The 21,886-nt window shown below is 36.6% G+C and overlaps 1 pseudogene; it reads left to right on the plus strand.

The window, feature by feature from the left end:
• Positions 1-16,247: 16,247 nt before the first annotated feature.
• LOC108303121 lies at positions 16,248-21,320 on the plus strand (annotated as a pseudogene).
• Positions 21,321-21,886: the final 566 nt, after the last annotated feature.

Raw genomic sequence — 21,886 nt, forward strand, 5'->3', positions numbered from 1 at the left:
CTGCCTCAGCCTCCTGAGTAGCTGGGATTGCAGGCACGCACCACCATGCCCAGCTAATGTTTTGTATTTTTAGTAGAGACGGGGTTTCACCTTGTTGACCAGGATGGTCTCTATCTCTTGACCTCGTGATCCACCCGCCTCGGCCTCCCAAAGTGCTGGGATTACAGCCATCTCATTCTTACAAGAGGTACAAAAGCATTTTGGAAAACTAAAGCCAGGAGTTTCTTCCGCTTTGCTAGAATCTTTTCCCTCCATTTAACAATAGTACTATTGTGCTAAATGAAATTTACTTAATACATTACTCTTAAATTCTCAAAACAATAAGTAAGGGTATTACAAACCTTGTATTATCTCTGTTGTGTCAAGGAAACAAAAGGGTTCATTTGAGCAGTCCTGCAAAAATTCAGGAAAAACTGATTTTACTCAATTTAGCTTATTGAAGCAAAGTAGTTTTTTTTTTTGTTATTTTAATCCAAATTCTGTACATCACGTCCACATTGCTGGACCAGCAAAATTCTGACCTCTGCAATACAATAAAATGTGTTACTGGTATTGACAGATTAAGCCACAAATAGAAAATTAGCTTGGAAATCCTACCTGGACTGAGGTATCAAAGGAAACCAAGAGATACTAGAGACAATGAGGAACCTGGAAAAAGATACTGTTGCAACCTGTAAATAAGAAAACAGAGAAGGAGGCTCATTAATATTTAAGATACCAGATAGTGAATTAAAACTGCAATGTGCTTGTCTGGCTTGAGTATTCAGTTTTATTCACCACATTTTTCTGTTTTCTAGAAGCATGGCATTTCACTTATTTTAAAGGTGATAAATTAAGTGTTGACACTTGAGATTTGGACCAATCTGTGATATGACATGGATATGCCTTTAACATTCAGAAATGTGTCTAGACTTAAGACCAAACCAAAGTACTACCTCTTCCAATGGCTCCCTAAATTTCTCAGCCAGAGTCTTCTGCAACCTAAAAGTCCTATGCTAGCTGGCCTCCTAAGTCATACCTCACCTTCACCCTTCTGACCGCATTTCTGCTGAGGACTTAGTTCCAGCTACACAGACTTACTCCCTGCTTCTATAACACCAAGACATCTTCTTGCCCTGAGGCCCTTGCACTGTGTATAGTTTCTATCTGGAAAGATCTTTCCACCAGATACCCTCATGGCTAGATCATCCCCTTCCGTCCAATCTTTGCTTAAAAGTCATCTTTTTTCAAAGAAGCCAACCCTAATCATCTCATTTAAAATATTGCCCCGGCCGGGCGCGGTGGCTCAAGCCTGTAATCCCAGCACTTTGGGAGGCTGAGGCGGGTGGATCACGAGGTCAAGAGATCGAGACCATCCTGGTCAACATGGTGAAACCCCGTCTCTACTAAAACTACAAAAAATTAGCTGGGCATGGTGGCGCATGCCTGTAATCCCAGCGACTCAGGAGGCTGAGGCAGGAAAATTGCCTGAACCCAGGAGGCGGAGGTTGCAGTGAGCCGAGATCGCGCCATTGCACTCCAGCCTGGGTAACGAGCGAAACTCCGTCTCCAAAAAATAAATAAATAAATAAATAAATAAATAAATAAATAAAATATTGCCCCTTCCCCAGCATCCTCCCTTCCTTGCTTCTGTTTTTTTCATAGTACTTACCTTCTGACATCATCATTTTGTATTTTTATTTTCTCTTGCCTTCCCTCTGCTAGAATGTAAACTCCACAAGATCACAGATTTTTTTTTTTTTTTTTGCATTTTGTTCACTGATGTTTCCTTAGTACCTAAAATACTAAAATAGTAGATGGCACAGAGTAGATGCTCAATAAATATTTCTTCAGTGAATAAATGAATGGATGAGCCATTGCCTAAACGACACCAAAAGGAAAAGACCTAATTAAAACCATTTAAAAAACAAAATCTTTGGTGTTGAAACATTAAATTATTTAAAAATTGGCCATTGTGTGTTATCTTGCAATTAACAGCAACATCACTTCTACTGCCACTAGAATATTAGAGGAAAGTGTATGCTAGAGAAAAGTTTATGACAGAATTGTGAGCTATGTCTTTTCCTTCACCTTTTTTCTTTTTTTAAATTTTTGTAGAGATGTGGTCTTGCTATGTTGCCAGACTACTCGCTGGATTCCTAGCCTTAAGGATCCTCAGGCCTTGACCTCCCAAAGTGCTGGGATTGCAGGCATGAGCCACCACACCTGGCCTCCTTCACTTTCTTGGATACATCTTGGGCTTGGGTCAAAAAGTTAATTCGCTAGTAAGGGAAACAACAAAGTGAATAAGGTATACTATTTCAGAGAGTTGTAGAAATTAAGGAGTTATATAGTTGGAAAAGAGAATGCTTATAGAAACAGTTAGCTTTAAAAAAAAAAAGTAAGCACCTAATTTAATACAGATTGCAATTTCATTCCATGTCTTAAAAACATCCTATTCATATCAGTTGTTAGAGAGGAAACCTGTGACAGGGTGATCTGAGATGACTGTTTCTTTGGCTATCAGAAATTAAAACAAAGCCAGCTATCTTTAGAAGCACATGATGAGGATGCATCTGTGACTGTTACTGCAAAAGATTTGATTCCTCAACAGCAGTGTCCAGTCTGTCTGATTCACACAGGAAAGCGTGACAAAAAGAGGTAAGAAGCAAAAATCGGGTGTAAGATGCTTTTAAATAAGCCACTGCCAGTGATTTCGAAACCTACAAGCCAAGATTCAGCATACGCAAGTTACCTGTTTTTTAGTTTTGAAACAAAAACCATTTCTTCTACACATTCAGGTTGTCACAAATTGGCTCGTAATTACTTTTTGAGAAACAGGAAAAGTATGCCTTTAACCTCCTAGGAAAATTGTGTCTAGCAAACAATTGTCTCATTTAATCTTTTGATACCTTAAAACATTCTGTTAACTCCAGTTTCTTCATAATGCAACATTAGCAGTGTCATCTACCATCTCCATTGAACATTAAATACTATATACTCATTAACAAGGACTCGTGTCAAAGCCTGCAAATTGGTATTGAAATAATGTGTTGACAGCAGAGGAGACATCCTAAAAACAGATAAGAGTTGGATATCCCGATTATTTTTTACAGCTTTAATAGGGTAGTAGTAAGCAGAAATCTCAGAGCATTTAAGAGTACTCTGAAGTCTAGCCCAGCAGATACTTCTTTTCTTGCATGATACTTTTTGAGGCAATGTTGAGCCAACTCAAGACGGAAAGACAGAAGCAGAAATACAAGCCTTTACTAACAAATGCAGCCATAACAAAGTAATAATGTACACAAATCTCTTCAATATTAGAGGTCTCCACAATGCAAAGATCTAAAGAGAAAAGACCATATTATAAATTTGTAACAAAGTCTATCAAATAAGAGGTATTGCTACATCAATGACACCTCAATCATTTTGAAAGCAAAAAATTAGAGCACTTTTCAAACATTTAATCTTAATTATGGATACTGTTTTTCAGTATCTATTATGGGCCAGGCGCTGGTGGTAGACATTTTGCATGTATTGTACTTAACATTGGAAAAATGCCATTACAGTAGATCTTACTATCCTAGAAGACACTAGAGGTTTAGAAATTTGCCCCATATTATTTATCAAGGATTCATCCTATCAACATGATTTATTACTGGTGATGTTTACCGTTATCACCTGAATGAGATAGTGTTTGTCAAAATTTTCCACTGTAAAGTTACCATTTTCCCCTCTTTCTATGCTATCCTCCTTGGATAGAAGTCACCGTGTGGCCCACAGTTAGTGAGGATTTCTGCTCCTCCTTTTGCTGGTGGAATATGTAGACAAAATATGTGGAATTTCTTTTTTGCATAGGAGATTTGTCCTTTCTCCCTTTTTATTTTAACATTTATTTATGTGAGTATGGACACACAGATATTTCTTTTATACTTTGAGTTCTAATCTAATACTCGTTTATTTTGTTGTTCAAATTGTCCCAGCTTTGGCCACTGGAGCTCTCGTAGTCCTATTTACTTTTAATATACTCCTATTAATGTGGTATGATTTTTTGTTTGGTTAGTATTTTTTAAGCACATCCTTACTTCCTATACTATAAGATGCTCTGGGGTCATCATGCCCCAGGCCTAGAATCAGCCATTTCTTTCAGAAATCATGGTTCCTTTTATTGGAGAATGGTGTCAGAAACCAAAATCTAGGCTCAAGAAGTGCTATTTGTTGCTTGGGGTGTCATTTCTTTTAAGACCTGGTAGCTGACAGCAAGTAATTAAATACCTGTATACTAACCCATGTATATATACCTATGTATAAATATTTCTGCAAGTATTTATATTAAGCTAAACGTGAATTCATACTAGTGTCTCTAACTCTAATCCATTATCAGATGGACCATTCTTGTCTCTTCCTCTTGCTTATCTGTATGTAATTTCTACTTTGGCAGTGAGAAGCCTGACACCTAACATCTACTATCCATTTACTTAATTGTTCTGTTTTGAAATACATATTTCAAATTGCAGTTTCAGAATTGTTAACCCATACCCCCAGGGGAAACAAATTTATCAACTAGAGTACATTGCCTACATGCAGTTCCTTCAGTCTTACAGACCAGTCATTCCCAAAGTCATTTGGTCCAGCACCTTTTCCCCCAACCCTTTTATTGAAGTGATTTCATACATTTGTGATACATTTAAATTCACTTGTCAAAGTCAGCATTCTTTCCTGAGATCTGTCTACCTCCTAAATGATTTGATTTTTAATTTGCACACATTTTCACTCTTTGTGCTGCAAAGTTCTACAAGTTCTGACAAATGCATAATGTCTTGTCTCCACCATTATAGTATACAGAATAGTTTCATAGCCCTAAAACATAATGGAAAAGAGAAGTACATAACATTGCTTTTATGTGTTTATCTGTAGACCTAAACAACTGATAATTGCATTGAATAACTTCACTTGAATCATAGAAATATTTATATTGATAAATAATACATAATTATTTCTCTGTAATACCTAATTACCTAATACTTGTTAAAGTCTTACCATATGCTATTGCTGTTCTAAGTGCTTCGCAACAATCATGTAAGATAGGAACTGCTATTATTTCCATTTTACAAATGAGTAAAACGATGCTCAGAAAGTTAAAACTTATTGCTGAAGTTTACACAGCTAATAGTAGAGCCAGTATTTAAAGAAAACAATATATATGTACATTTTTACATAACTGTGCGTATGTATAAAAATGTACCTATATGTATGTATATATGTCATGTAAAGATGTGTGATACAGAATTGTGTATATACTGTGTCAAGTATATTAATTAAGCTAACTTTAAAAACTAAAATTTTTCAACCATCTTTGTCCCTCATTCTTTATGTGAATCATAAATGTTGTGGTGGGTCTTTGAACTCCTGTTTTTGCCTTTAGCCAAAGGAGGAAATGAGAAAAGGAATCAGTACTCATGGACGAAGCTCAATACATGCCCATATTTAAGGCTTCCCTCAGCTAGTTTCATTTTTACAGAATAAGAGTGAAATGAAAGGCTTCCTGTTTTACTATTTTAACAACTAAGGTAAAATAATAATATTATTCTAAGAATTCCTATTGTTTTTAAGTTATAATATGTTAATTTGCACAAAGTTAATTTGGCATACCTTCACCCTTGCATGTATGGTGATTTTTTTGCTTTGAATGACAATTTTAAATTGGAAATTATTTATAATAAATGTACACACCATTAAATGGAAGAGATTTTACACACATGCTCCATAATACTGGCTGTGGAATAAAAAGAATAGAAACCTGGAAAGATTTGCACTGTAGCCTTGCCTTTGCTACTAAATGGGATTAAACCTTGGAAGAAAAATCACCATTTGTTGAGCTTCAGTTTCCTTTTCTGTAAAGTAAGGAAATTGAAACATATAATTAGAATAACACTAATGTACTGTCTACATTAATGCGGTGGGTTGTTATTGTAACATTGGACAGTGCCTTGTGGCTCAAGATCAAATGCTTCATAAGGTTTCTTTTCATTTTAAAACTGTGATACTTAAAGTAAATTGCAGTTCATTTTCTTATCACTTTCCTTCAACAAACATATGCATCATCACCTTTTTACAAAAACCTTTCTACTGAGCAGTGGCACAGACTACTGTTAACTATTTTGTGTATGGTAATGAACTCCTTGAATTACCACCTTTCCATTTAAAATGAGACACCTCCTACCTTATCATGGCCATATGTGCAAATATCCATGAAAAGAAAAATCATCATAAATGTCAAGAAAAGTCCTCGTGTATAAAAACAAAGCAAATTATCAAATAAAAGGCATATAAAATCCGGCTATTTATTTTTGAAATTTATGGGATGTTCACCTAATCTGGATGGATAAGATTTGTATTCTGTCTTGTTCACAAAATCAGCAAAATGCTGAGGACTTCACATTTTATTTTTAAAAATAGATGTCCTTTTCGAGTTTTCCTGTTGCTGGGGAAGTGTTCTTGCTGTTGCTAACAGAGAGCTAAATGTTCTGCTTTGAATGGGGTGTGTTTGTTTTTATTGGTAGGAATGGCAGAAGGATGAATGAAGGAATCCATGTTTTTAACTGTGTTTCTTTAAGTGAAATGTCTGCCTTCTGGGTAGAGGTGTACTATTGGCTATTTACCAGATAATCCTGTAGCATGATGGAATATGCTCATTTGTTTACATATTATTTTATTTGTTAAATCTTAAACACGCTACCTATTCAAATTTAGAAATCATAAGGTTATGGAATTCATATCAGGAATATCAATTATTGCTCAACATCTAGTGGTTAGAAGGTACACAGAAGATATTTAAACTCTACATTTTTGCCTAATGTAATTTAGCTTCAAAAAAGGGAAAACAGATGAGATTAGACTTTTTCTTCAAATCTTTTCATCATATAATTAAAATACAAGCCATTTTGTTCTTAATCTTTATGTATTACTGTTTGCTCTATTTACCACAGGAAACTGATGGGTAAAATATCACAGACAAAATATTACAACATATTACTTTGGTATATACTGTGCTTAAAACTGCATGGAAAACCAGTAGTTATTCTGGCTATCCAAAGCTTAAAATAGGAATTACAGAATTACTTTTTAATGCAATTGCCCTAAAATTAAGTTCCATATTATTATGATTTTATTGTGTTGTGCTACTCTGTAACCAAAGATTATTAATTTCTTAAGGGCTTTTACCTTGTTTGAAGTTATGTCTGGTCTTCTGAGCAATTCATTGAACTTTATGGTTATGCCAGAAAATTTGGTAATGCTCTAACTCTACACTATGAAAATGTAATTGAGTTTCCAAATTTCATTTTTGTCTTTAGGGGAAAATTGTTAATCTGTGAGTCATTGGTTTATGGGCAGGAAGCAATATTTCATAATATCTCTTTAAATCAGTCTGTAGTATAACAATGCTATGTGTTCATCTAATCATTTAATTTTCCTCATTGATATTGAAGGAGAATGCATGCTCTATCTATCTGGGTAGTGTGGTCTGACTAGCTTAAATCAAAGGAGTGTAGCAGTCCTCCCCACTCTCCATCTTCCAAGGTAACCTTGGATGCTACAGATTGAGGTAATAGAAACTCAAGATGGGAGGAACCGCACAGGAGAACCCATCTACTAGATCAGGAAAAAAATACCTTTGGACTTTGCATGAGTGACAAATTCTTTTATTATTATGGGTGATTGTTACAGCAGCTGGCAATATATACCCTGAATAAAACATTCTCTAACTCTACTTACTGAGAATAGAAAGTTTCTAATCTAAGGAATGTTTGCTCTCTTCCCCACCTCCACCCTCAGAATGAGGGAACTGTTTCAATGAAGCAACATAGATCACCAGTCGGTATACAATTCTCTAAGGACTCTGGCCTTAGTAAATCATGTCCTGGGTGTTACAGATTAGACTCTATATACACACACACACACAGGAGAGAGAGATTAAGATTTGTGGGTATAAAGGGTGACAAAGATTAAGATTTGTAGGTATAAAAGGTGACAAAACTCTGCTCTGGCTGGGCACAGTGGCTCATGCCTGTAATCCCAGCACTTTGGGAGGCCAAGGTGGGTGAATCACTTGAGGTCAGGAGTTTGAGACCAGCCTGACCAACATGGTGAAACCCCATCTCTACTAAAAAAAATACAAAATTAGCTGGGTGTGGTGGCACACAGCTGTAATCCCAGCAATTTGGGAGGCTGAGACAGGAGAATTGCTTGATCCCGGGAGGGGAAGATTGCAGTAAACCAAGATTGCACCATTGCACTCCAGCCTGGGCAACAAGAGTGAAACTCCATCTCAAAACAAAACAAAACCCTCCTCCAACCAGGTCACCCAGAAAACAAAACCAAGGAAGCAATGGAATAAGAATAAGGATGAATAAGACAGTTATGGATGAGAAACAGGGAACAGTTGTTCTGAAAATCCTGACAACCTTTCCAGAGAGTTCTAATAGCTAATATAATCTAAGGATGTGGTCAAATTGGAAACTAAAGGAGTACAGGTAGGTGTTTGGCTTAGGAATCTGCATCAAAGAATAACTCAAGTCACTGGGCGGGTTTTGCCCTGGGGATGTTTAACAGGTGCTTCTCACCTCTGAAAGTGTCACCCACGTTGAGCTGACAGTTCACTTGGGTGAAGAAAGAAGCTAAAGCTTATTGAATGCCTCATCTGTGCCAGGCACAATATGTACCCTGTTACCTTTAAACCTCATGGGGTAAGTATTGCTGGTCCCATTTACATAAGGAAATTAAGACTCAGATGGATAATCTGCTAATAACTGGCAAATCACTTTGAGTCCAGACTTTTATTTTACTTGAAACTTACTCTTTTTCTGTGAGCTCTCACAAGTTCAGTCTCAGTTCTAAGAATTAGTACACCTTTTGAATTTCAATAAAAATCTAACTGCCAGGCATGGTGGCTCACACCTATAATCCCAGCACTTTGGGAGGCCAAGGCAGGCGGATCACAATATCAGGAGTTCGAGATCAACCTGGCCAATATGGTGAAACCCCATCTCTACTAAAAATACAAAAAAAAAATCAGCCCGGCGTGGTGGTGGGCACCTGTAGTCCCAGCTACTTGGGAGGCTGAGGCAGGAGAATTGCTTGAACCCGAAAGGCAGAGGTTGCAATGAACCGAGATTGTGCCACTGTACTCCAGCCTGGGCAACAGACCAAGACTGTGTCTTAAAAACAAAAACAAAAAATAAAACAACAACAAAAAAAACCTGTATTCCTTTCCAGAGCTTTTTTTTTTTTTTTTTTTTTTTTTTTTTTTTTTTTTTTTTTTTTTTTTTTTTTTTTTTTTTTTTTTTTTTTTTTTTTTACAGTCCATTTCTCATTAAGAACTCTTGAAATAAACTACCATTTGCCTAGCGATCATGAGTTTTTCCAGTTTACCCACCTTTTCCCCCTCTCATGTAAGTGAGTCCAGTAAAGTTTTTATCTGATTTCTCTTGTTAATTTGTGAAAATCTAACCATAGTTCTATTCTAATATTAACAAATTTTACCTCTCCTGTTTGTAAATTGCTAATCTCACACGTTTATTTTATTCATTGATTGACATGACATTATACATTTGGAAAATCCAAATGGTAAATAATCTAAAATTTGTCAAATTATAAAGTAAAGCAATTCAAATTTTAGTGTTTGACACTGGATATTCACCTAAATATAGTTACTGAGTATGTTGTTTTAGATAAATCATAGGGAAGCCATGGCCAAATCTTGATTTTACATGTCTGCTCTCTAAGTTATGAATAATTACTTCAAATTATTGTTTATTAATTTAAATTTTCTTCATAGGAATCACGTAAAATATCTTTCATGGTTTCCTGTAACTGGTTTGGACTGGCTCACAAGGACAATTGTTAAATTTTTAGAATTTTGCTAAGTGATTTTTAACAACAGCCACTATTAAAAAATAAAGTACATAAACTTACAATTAAATAGATGATATAAATGGGGCACATGTCATCAGGACCTCCTGAGGCTGTGTCACAAAAATATAAAGAAATAAAATAAATAGGGGACATATAAAATGAAGGCAGTGAATATCAAAAACCTTATTATATTACCATTTTTTACTGTTATATATGTTTTTGAGGTTATGTATGTCTTGTATGGTGAAAACACTATAGAGTGGGGTACTGGTGTACATCTCTGTGTTCAATGATGTCCCGTTGGTAGCTTTAAAACCAGCTACAGTGGGAGAATTTACATAATGGAAATTGCCAAATGACAAATTAAGGCTTGAATTATTGCCTTGTTGATTTTGTAGAGTTAAGAAAGTGACCAAGAGAAAATGTTAATAATGTAGGCCAGATGTGATGGCTCACGCCTATAATCCCAGCATTTGGGGAGGCCTATGCAGGAGGATTGCTCAAGGCCTGGAGTTCCAGACCGCCTGGGCAACATAGTGAGATCCCATTTCTACAAAAATAAAATAATAGCCAGGCATGGTGGCACATGCCTGTAATCCCTGCTACTTGAGAGGCTGGGGCAGGAAGATTACCTGAGCTCAGGAGTTCAAGGTTGCAGTGAGCTGTGATCACGCCACTGCAGCACTTCAGCCTGCGTGACAAAGTGAAACTTTGTTTCAAAAAAAGAAAACACACAAATAAAGGTGTCATGACTACCTGTTACATGGTGTATAACACAAACATATTGAGGAACTATCCTTCAAGTATAGGCATAGCCTTTTTTTATTGTAGTTTGTTTTATTGTGTTTTGCAGATACAGTGTTTTTCACAAATTGAAAGTTTGTGACAACCCTGTATCAAGCAAGTCTGTTAGCACCATTTTTCCAATGACATGTGCTCACTTCATGTCTCATTTTCACATTTTGGTAATTCTCGCAATATTTCAAACTTTGTCATTGTTATTATGTCTGTTATAATGGTCTGTGATCAGTGATTTTTGACGTCATATTGTAATTTTGGAGGGCCAATATGTACCACATTCATACAAGACTGCAAATTTAATTAGTAATATTGTATGCTGACTGCTTCACTGACTGGTCTTTCTCAGTCTCTCTTCCTCTCCTCAGACACAAGAATATTGAAATTAGGCCAATTAATAACACTATAATGACCTCTAAATATTCAAGTGAAAGGAAGAGTCACACATCTCTCACTTCCAATCAAAAGCTAGAAATGATTAAGCTTAGTGAGGAATACATGTCAAAAGCTGAGACAGGCTGAAAGCTAGGCCTCTTGTACCAACAGTTAGGCCAGTTATGGATACAAATAAAAGGTCTTAAAGGAAATTAAAAATGCTACTGCAGTGAAAACATAAAAGATATGAAAGTGAAACTGCCGTACCACTAGTACGCAGAAAGTTTGAGTGGTCTGGTTGGTCTGGATAGGTCAACCCAGCCATAACATTCTCTTAAGTCAAAGCCTAATGCATAGTAAGGCCCTAACTCTCTTCAATTCTGTCAAGGCTGAGAGAAGTAAAGAAACTGTAGAAGAAAGATTTGAAGCTAGCAGAGGCTGGTTCAGGAGGTTGAAAGAAAGAAGCTATCTCTTTAACATGAAAGTACAAGGTGAAGCAACAGGGGCTGATGTAGAAGCTGCAGCGAGTTATCCAGAGGATCTAGCCAAGATCATTGACGAAGGTGGCTATATTAAACAATATATTTTCAATGTAGATGAAACAGCTTTCTGTTGGAAGAAGATGGCATCCAGGATATTTACAGTTAGAGAAGAGAAGACAATGCCTGGCTTCAAGGCTTCAAAGGACAGGTTGACTCTTTCATCAGAGGTGAATGCAACTGGTGACTCTAAGTTGAAGCCAGTCCTCGTTTATCATTCCATAAATCCCAGGGCCCTTAATAATTATGCTAAATCTACTCTGCCTGTGCTCTAGAAATGGAACAACAAATCCTGGGTTACAGGACATCTGTTTACAACATAGTTTACTGAATCTTTTAGGTCCACAGTGGAGACTTACTGCTCAGAAACAGGGATTTCTTTCAAAATATTACGCTTATGGACAATGGAGCTGATTACCCAAGAGCTCTGATAGAGGTGTACAGGAGAATAATGTTTTCATGCCTGATAACCCAACATCTGTTCTGCAGCCCATGAATCAAGGAGACGCTTCAACTTTCAAGTCTTAGTATTTAAGAAGTGCATTTCACCGGGCGCAGTGGCTCAAGCCTGTAATCCCAGCACTTTGGCAGGCCGAGGCGGGTGGATCACGAGGTCAAGAGATAGAGACCATCCTGGTCAACATGGTGAAACCCCGTCTCTACTAAAAATACAAAACATTAGCTGGGCATGGTGGCGCGTGCCTGTAATCCCAGCTACTCAGGAGGTTGAGGCAGGAGAATTGCCTGAACACAGGAGGCGGAGGTTGCGGTGAGCCGAGATTGCGCCATTGCACTCCAGCCTGGGTAACAAGAGCGAAACTCCGTCTCAAAAAAAAAAAAAAAAAAAAGTTCATTTCATAAGGGTGTAGCTGCCACAAATTAGTGATTTCTCTGATGGACCTGGGCAAAATAAGTTGAAAAATTGGAAACTTTTTGGAAAGTTTTCACCCTGCTAGGTGTCTTTAAGAATATTTGTGATTCATGGGAGAAGGTCAAAATATCAATATTTATATAGGAGTTTGGAAGAACTTGATTCCAACCCTCATAAATGACTTACAGAGGTTCAAGACTCCAGTGGAGGAAGTTATTTCAAATGTGGTGGACATAGCAAGAGAGCTAGAATTAGAAATAGAGTCTGGAGATGTGACAGAATTACTGCAATCTCATGACCAAACTTGAGTAGTTGAGGAATGGTTTCTTAAGGATGAGCAAAGAAGTGGTTTCTTGAGAGGGAATGTACTCCTAGTGAAGACACTGTGAACACTGTTGAAATCACAACAAAGGATTTAAAATATTACATAATATTATTAATATAATACTAATAATATATTATTAGTTGGTAAAGCAGCAAATGGATTGGATAGAATTCCAGTTTTGAAAGAGGTTCTGCTGTGGGCCAAATAGTATCAAACAACATTGCATGCTGCACAGAAGTCTTTTATGAAAAGAGGAGTCAATCAGTGCAGCAAACTTCGTTATTATCTTATTCTCAGAAATTGCCACAGCCACCCCAACCTTCAGCAACTGCCAGCCTGATCAGTCAGCAGCCATCAGCTTTGAGGCAAGAACCTCCACCAGCAAACGATTACCACTGGCTGAAGGGCTCAGATGATTGTCAGCAATTTTTAGCAACAAAATACTTTTAAATTAAATTATGTATTTTTTAGACATAATGTTATTGCACACTTAATATAGTTTCATATACACATAACTTCTATATGCACTAGGAAGCCAAAAATTTGTGTGACTTGCTTTATTGCTATGGTCTGGAACTGAACTCATAGTATCTCCTGTATTCAATAACTTAATTATTCAATTTAGCAAAGAATTTGCTCACATAAAGTTGTTCATTGACAAATGAGTGAAGTTCTGACATTTCACTTGCTATTGAAAAAGAAAATATCAACCAACACTCATGTTTATGGAACACGTTTTATTAATTGCAACCATAATTTAGGGAGGATAGAGGAATTCAGCAAAAGCATTAGAAGAGATTTGATTGGCTATATGAAGATCATAAACATAATGAATATTATATCATTTTTAATAACTGTGTCATTTATTCTTTATACTGAAGTATATTTCAAAAATATATACATATGTGTGTTTTCTTTCCTAGAGAGCAAATTTATCAGCACAGCATTGACACTCTTTTATACTTTACACTGCCTTAGTTTATCCATTAATTGCCAGCTCATTTTTTTCTTTGATATCCTCACATTTGTTTGGCTGAAATTTGAAATCGTTCTCAGATAAAAGTTGAAAAAGGTAATTCCTTGTCATTATCCCTATTGTCTTAGGTTCTTGATACAGGAAGCTGTCGATATTGGTTACAGTGTTTAAGGAATTTCATTTTCTTTCTTCTAGTTACAAACTTTGCCTCTTTTGCCTTCCTGCCACAGAGGAGGCTATGGAACTCAGACTTGATTAATTTGCTCAACAGTGATTAGTGGATTATCAAGTGTCCAAATCAGAGAGAATTTGTCCCTAGGTTTGATACATAGATGCTCAGGGGAACTTCTTCCTGGGGTGGCTAAGCTGGATCTGCTGGCAGGTAAGTTCTCCACCACGTGAAGGAGGTATCTCTACAGCAGGAGAAAATGAGATTACTATGCCAAGAGAGGTAATTCGCATAGTAATGAACGGCACTTAGAGCATATCCTGGTAATCCTGACTCTCCAAATCCAGTTCTTGTAGGAATTACTTCATACAGCCATTGAGTTATTCTAATATTTTTCCAGCTATATGGGCAATATCTTTGCCTTAAGATAACATGAGCTGGCTTTCTCTTATTTACAACATTAGGGTTCTGACTCATAAAAATCCCTGTATGTTTAGTGGGATTGGCGTCATTGAGTCTGCAAACATGCTGAAATTCTATGCAAAATTTGAGTGTTTCTGTTTAGGTGCATTTTTACCCTCTGGGAATAGGATTCATGGCTTTCCTCAGATTTGAAAAAAGACCTGTAAGCCTCTAAAAGCTGACTAAAGTTAATGTGAATCAAAATAAGCTAAATGCATAGCTTTCTATATCAGAATTTGTTCAGCATGTACCACACAAATCAAGTGGCGGTTACATTCACCTGAGCATGAAGTTCAGTCTTTCTTTGATGTTTCTGGCCTAGATTTCAAAGTTTCCTAAGAGTTTTAAGTCCCAAAGGCACTTAATTTTCATTTGATTTCTTCCTTGTTACTTTCTTCACATAGTAACCTATTTGTATATGTGTGACATATACAAATTGTTAGCATATTTCTCAGCAAAGACTAAAATGGGAGGCACTTGCTATTCACTTAATTTATGAATTTCAAGGAGGATGAACAATGAATAAGAAGTCAGTGTCTGTATTTTATCAAAACTTTTAAAAATGACTTTTATCTATCTTTAGAAATAATTTTTAAGGAAATGGCATCAGGCATTAAACTCAAATTTGATATGTATGTCTCAGATGCTTTAAGATTACTTTTACAAAGACTTCTGGGTTAAGAGGAAAATGAAATTAAGTTACAGAGTGGGAAGAACCTTTACTGGGGCAAATTAAAACTAGGCTTAATGTGAATGAGAAAACAGTAACACATAAGAAACATATCTTTTTCTTTTGTGATGCTAGCTATCAAGTGGAAAATAATTGCATTTAGTAAAAAGCAAAATAAGGTGTTCCCAATACTATGCATTCAATACCTTTGCTTCAGAAAAAGCTAAAGCAATTTTAGAGAATGATTTTTGTCTAAGAAAGCAATTTATTGCTTCGATAAGCATGACACAGAAGGCTGTGCAGGTCCTGCTCACCTAACTGAAGCAGTATTTTGTCCGCCTCTGTAAGAGTTTTGATTGATTGTATCTATGGTACTAAAAAGAAATTATTTAAGTCTTCCTTAAAATATAATGCACACAATAAAGTGATATAGTGACTTCCTTGAAAATAAATCCTAATTGAAAATGAAAATGCAGTATATTTAAGTTTCTGAAAAATAAAAAACACTTTCTCACCAAAGCCAATAGATATCCTGTCAAGTTTGAAGTAAATAAACAAGGTTTAAGGCCTATAGAAGAATACAAATAGGCTAAAATATCAGATTAATGGATAAGTCTAGTAATGAGAGTTTAAGAGCTAAACGTATGAAATTAACTGGACCCTTTAAGAAAAATTTACTACATTTAAACTTGTGCACTTAGTTGAAATTTAGTTTTGCTTCTCTAAATCATACAAACCATTAAGTTACTAGTTGAGAATGATTAGTTGGTACACAGAAAGAAATTCTATCCTTAGTTCCAACGCTGCAGTCATTTATACCTATTAAATGGGTAGTTAGGCTAGTCTTATCTTTAAGTCTAGCTCATATTCTTGGAATCTATATCTTCACAAATACTTCTTATGCTATAGGCAACAATATTAATTCAAACTTATGCATAGATAGGTTAATACATAAGCATGACACAGAAAGCTATTAAGTCCTTGTTCACTGAGCCGAAACAATATTTTGCCATCCTTTACATGACTTGTGTGTATATGTGTGTGTGTGTGGGGGGGTGCATCTAAAAGAAAGATTTGGGTACAAGATTAATGAATTGGCCCTTGAATGTTCCTGATGACAGAACTCAGATTTTCACGAAAATTCATTACAACAGAACTGCAAATTAACATGGATTTAGGTGTTGTGTTGAGCTCCAAGAAGAAAAAGTTAGATGAAAAGTAATCTGGTTTGAGACAAGAAATATGTGACATATTAGTCTTTATTATCTACTTACTGAAATTTTTTATTGCTTCTGTAAGATGCCTTACCTTGCTGTCGAAAGTAGCAACTGATCCCAAACTGAAGTATGCTGTAAAACAGTTTGGCAGCTATTTAAGTTGTTATTCTGTGTGACATACAGGTGGAGTTTTAAAATACAAAATAAACAACCAACAGATCCATGTGGTAACTCTTCATACTAAAGACTTTATACATACTAAGGAATATATAAAACACTGCACTGTCACCCAAGGAAAATACTAATACAGAGTTAGAAAGTTTTCACCCTTATACTGCCAGAAAGGAAATTGCAAGCAGATGATATACACAGTTCATTGGTGTGCTTAATACACTTACTCCATGAAGTGTAGAAAAACTGTCATAAAAGAAATTCCGAACAGCATTCCAAATGCTTAGGAAGTTAATATTATATTTTAGAAAAGTAATGACAGAAAACCATTTTCTCCTTCATACATGCTACTTAGATATCTGCACAAGCTTTCCCCTCACATATAAAAAGCTGAAAATAAGTGGAAAACACTAATAAAGTTGGCCATTAATATTGCCGTTTCCAGAAGAAGGACAATAATGTGACATCTTTCATAGCTGACAGGATTTCTGCCAGAGGGTTGGTAGACTGGCCTCTACTAGGTTATTTCTTGCACCTATTTCTCAATTACAAGCTTATGTTCCTGCAAAATACTAACCTAGTCAATAAATAACCTTTGTTTCTGAAAACAGCATCTGCCCTGGGTCCCTTTGCCTATTCTATTTTAATAAATAAGGGTCAGTATATGATAAAAAAAAAAAAATCTGAAATCTTCTTTACTAGTCTCTCCAGAAATACAGCAACTAAAATTAGTCCTAAGCATCCACTTCTGTGCTTTCTCCCCCGCCCCCGTACCTGATAATGATCACTCTACCTTTCTGATTCACAGGTAACTCCTAAACTAAAAGTACATCAGACCCAACAGGCAGAAAAACAGCCTGCAAGGCAAGAATATGACACCCAAATGCTGCCACCAGTTCAAGCTGAAGTACAAAGGAAGTCAAAAGTTTACCCTACTATGTCTGATTTTTAAAATTCTATAGCCCATTTTAAGTTAAAAATTCTATCTCCTCTTTTTTCAAAATGTCTACTCCCGTCTCAGACATGAGGATCATTTTTTCTACCCTCTTCCAAATGTGAAACCTGCTGAGAGATTAAAAAGAACGGAAGTCAGTAGGCACTGAGGAAAAACAGGTCTCGGAGTTGGTTTGTTGTAGGTACAAAACATTTCAAGTATTAGTGTAAACATTTTAACAAAACTAAGAGAATTATTTTATTTTCAGAATTTTTATGTGCATAACTTTGCTTAATAGACAACTGACTGAACTTTGATCATAAAATTATTATGAAAACTCCAAAATGAATTTGACTGCTTGCCATAATTGATGCAGCTACACTTTGAAAATAACACATGAGGCAAGGAAGGAACACAGCAGAAAATTTAGAATCATAATATTTTAGTCAGTAACTGTTGATTATTTTAAAAGCCAGAGACTAATAAATAGTTTTATAGGATGCAGTTTTATAAAACTTAAAAGTAAGTTTTTTTTGTGAACTCTCTAGAGAACAACTTTTGGCAAATATACTAGTGATGGAACACTTTCTATTCTGTAATAATTATATTGTATGCAATCATTACTTTGTAGGCCTTTCCTCTACTACATTGAACTTCTTAAAGAGCCTATCTTTGTATCTGCAGGTCCTACACAAAGTGCAACTCAATAAATGTTTGCACACTTTATTAATTTACTTATTTATACCTTATATTGTTATGGAATACATTCTTGAGAGTTTACATTAGAATCAGTTCTGAAGCTTTCATAAAACAAATGATCAGGACCCACTCTGCACATAGGGCTAGATATGTTTAAAAAGCTGTAGAAATTTATATACATGCTATGACTTGATGGATATATAGAGATATGATGGAAGCATTCCTGCCAAAGTCAGAAACAAGATAAGGAAACCTATCAGCTCCACTACTGCTAAACGTGGACCAAAGCTATTAGCTCATGAATCATAATAAGCAGCATTGTAAGAATTTGGAAAGAAAGAACCCAGTGCAGTAGAGTGTACCTGGCACCCAAAGTAGTCCTAGCTACTTGGGAGGCTGAGAAGGGAGGAGGGCTTGAGCCCATGAGTTCAAGGCCAGCCTGGGCAACACAGAGAAATCCCATTTCCAAATAAATAAATAAATTAGAAAAGAAAGAGTAAAACTGTATGTAATGACATATTATTAGTTGGTATACCAAGAACACAGAAGATAATCAATACAAAGACTAACATAAGAAAAAAGATTTAATAAGGTAGCAGATATTAAATTAACCCAAAAATCAAAGCTTTCAAAAGTAGAAACAATAACCAATTAAAGTATATAATTAAAGCAACAAATGTTTAAAATAAGGACAGAAAGAAAGTACTTGGAAACAAATCAACAGAAAATGTGCAAAACCTATGTAAGAAAAACTTTAAAATATTCAAATTTAGAAGGTTGGCCTGAAGTAATGGAAAGACATCCGTTCTCTTTGGGAAGGAAAACTCGATATTATAAAAATGTAAATTCCCTTCCAGTTAATATATAAATTAAATGTGATCCCAGTAAAGATACTCTGAAGTTGTTGTTGTTATTTGGTGAAGATAGATTAATGCTAAGATTCATATGGGAGAATAAACATGCAAGAATATGTAGGGAAACTCCAAATAAAGACAAGCTAGGCCTGGTGCCATGGCTCATGCTTGTAATCCTAGCACCTTGGGAGGCCATGGCAGGCTGATTGCCTGAGCTCAGGAGTTCAAGACCAGTCTGGGAAACATGGTTAAACCTCATCTCTACTAAAATACAAAGACTTAGCTGGCTATGGCAGTGTGTTCCTTGGAGTCCCAGCTACCCAGCAGGCTGAGGCAAGAGATTTGCTTGAACCCAGGAGGCGGTGGTTGCAGTGAGCCAAGAACATGTCACTGCACTCCCAACTAGGTGACAGGACAAGACTCCATTTCCGAAAAAAAGCTAATGAGTGGGAACTAGACTTACATGACATAAAACATACTTTAAAGCCTCTATAATTAAAAAAAAGTAGAGTGTGGATGCATGAATAGAGAGACCAATAGAATAGAATACCAACTTTAGAAATAGATCCAAGTACATAAGGAATTTAGTAAATGATAAATGTGGAAGTTTGCATCACTGAGGGGAAACGATAGACTAACAAAAATTGTATTCAAATATTAGAATTTTGGAGCCAGGCGCAATGACCCATGCCCCAGCACTTTGGGAGGCTGAGACAGGAAGATCACTTGAGGCCATGTGTTCAAGACCAGCCTGGGCAAAATAGTGAGACCTCATCTATACAAAACATTCAAAAAATTAGCCAGAACTGGTAGAATGTGCCTGTGGTCCCAGCTACTTGGGAGGCTGAGGTGGGAGGATCACTTGGGTCTTGGAAATTGAGGCTACAGTAAATGGTGATCACACCACTGTACTCCAACCAACCTGGGTATCAGAGCAACACTCTGTCTCAGAAAACAAAACAAAACAAAACAAGAATTTTGGAAAAAGACAAAATTAGATCCATCCTTAATCTATTCAAAAGAGAATTCTCAAAACACATCAGGTATCCAAATATAAAGTAATAAATTATATAACTACTAGAAGACAACATGAGCGAGTTCATTTAAAACATGGATGTGAGGGTCGCTACGCACATGACACTGTATCACACACTGTATTTAGGTGATCTCAATGAAAAGTTGCTCAAAACTCAGTGAGGAAGATACATTGTCATCATACCCACTCTATTGATGGAGAAACCTGGTGCGGATAACCTACAAGATAGAAGGCCACATAACTCCCCAGGTGGTCTCTCTCACCCTGATTATGTAAATTAACAGCTTATATTCATAGGTATATTCATAGCCTAAAGGAGATTTTAAGAAACAAGGTATCATACACATTACAGGCCTTTGCAGCCTTCTTCAAATTCGTCATGCCGAATAGTTAAATCCAGGCTATTTTGGGAAAAACAAGGGAAGATCCTGCTGGAAGGTCACAGGCTCATTGCAGACTCTCTCAAGGCTGGAGTTGTGCCGAAAGTTTTCTTCTCTAGCTATCTATAATACATAAAGAAGCAGAGAAGTTGCTAGTCGATGAGCTGAAAGGTGTCAGCCTCATTAAAGTGAAATTCAAGGACATCAAGGATTGGTCCAACCTAGCAATGCCATGAGAATAATGGGGATTTTTGCCAAACCTGACCATATTAACATGACATATTCAAAGACTCAGCTTTAGCATTCACTGACTCTATTATTGATCTGTGACAATCTTTGCGACCCTGGCAGCCTGGGGACAATTCTGAAATCTCCTGCTGAGGCAGGCTACAGCAAAGTGTTTCAAACTCTGAAAGGCTGTGTGGATTCCTGGGAGCCCAAAGCGCTATGGGTGGGTATGGGTGCACGTTTCCAGGTACCCATTATTGATCATCTGAAAGCGGAAATAGTGCCACATTACTTACCCCCTGACACCCAGGCCCATGTGGCTGACAACTAAAGCCTTTATGCTCAGGCTCAGATGTCTAGTAAAGCCATTGACTATGGCTTGGTGTGTGACTGGCAATACCTGAAGTTTCACAAGTACGAAGAAAAGTAAGATCTAGAAACTGGAGCCAGTAAAGGTTGGCTGCCTGATACTGAGCTTCAGAGTCACGACTTGGACTGGACAGAGGCACCAGCAGCTGTGGTGGTTGGCGGTGAGATTCACGGCATGAGCCTGGAGTCTCTGTAGTTGGCTGAGAGCACTGGCGGCAAGAGGCTGCTGATCCCTGTCACCCCTGTCGTGAACAGCCTCAACCGGCATGACTGCACGCAACCTGCTTTTTAAAGGGAAGAGACAACTGTGGGTGAGGGCAGAACACTTAAGCAGGGACAGGAGTTACTACTGAGAGGTACCATGTTCAGGAGGCAAGAGGTAGGCATGATACCATTATATGGTTGTAGGAAAAATAAGAATTTCCATAAATTTCTGCTCTTCCTCAGCAATAACAGGTCAGAATAATTCCTGAGATCTCCCATCTCCACTGATTTTGAGGTTATATCTTATTTTTTTTCTTCGTGACAACACAAATAGGGGATTCATGTGGCTCTATATGTGTGTTTTCAAAAATTGTCCACTGAGAAGCATTTCATGCCCAGAAAGCTCCTGAAAGCATCATCTTGGGCAGGGAGGAATTTGCTCCACCAGCTGGTGAGTGTTTTGCAATCATCAAGCACTGGTTATAGGTCATGGCCAAGTCACTCACATCTGATCATTGGTCACTGGTAAATAAAATAAACTATATAGCGTAGAACCAACTACATTAAAAAGTTGTATTTGTGTGGTCAAAAAGCTAAATAAAAAAAGATGAATTTAGAGAAATCCTTTCTAACTATGACTCAAAATGTAGAACCATTAAGAGAAAATATTTTACTTTGCAGCTCTTACTGCCAAAGGGATTTTTATCCAATAGAA

The sequence above is a fragment of the Cebus imitator genome, unplaced genomic scaffold, assembly GCF_001604975.1.
Source record: "Cebus imitator isolate Cc_AM_T3 unplaced genomic scaffold, Cebus_imitator-1.0 Scaffold45, whole genome shotgun sequence".
NCBI classification, from domain to species: Eukaryota; Metazoa; Chordata; class Mammalia; order Primates; family Cebidae; genus Cebus; species Cebus imitator.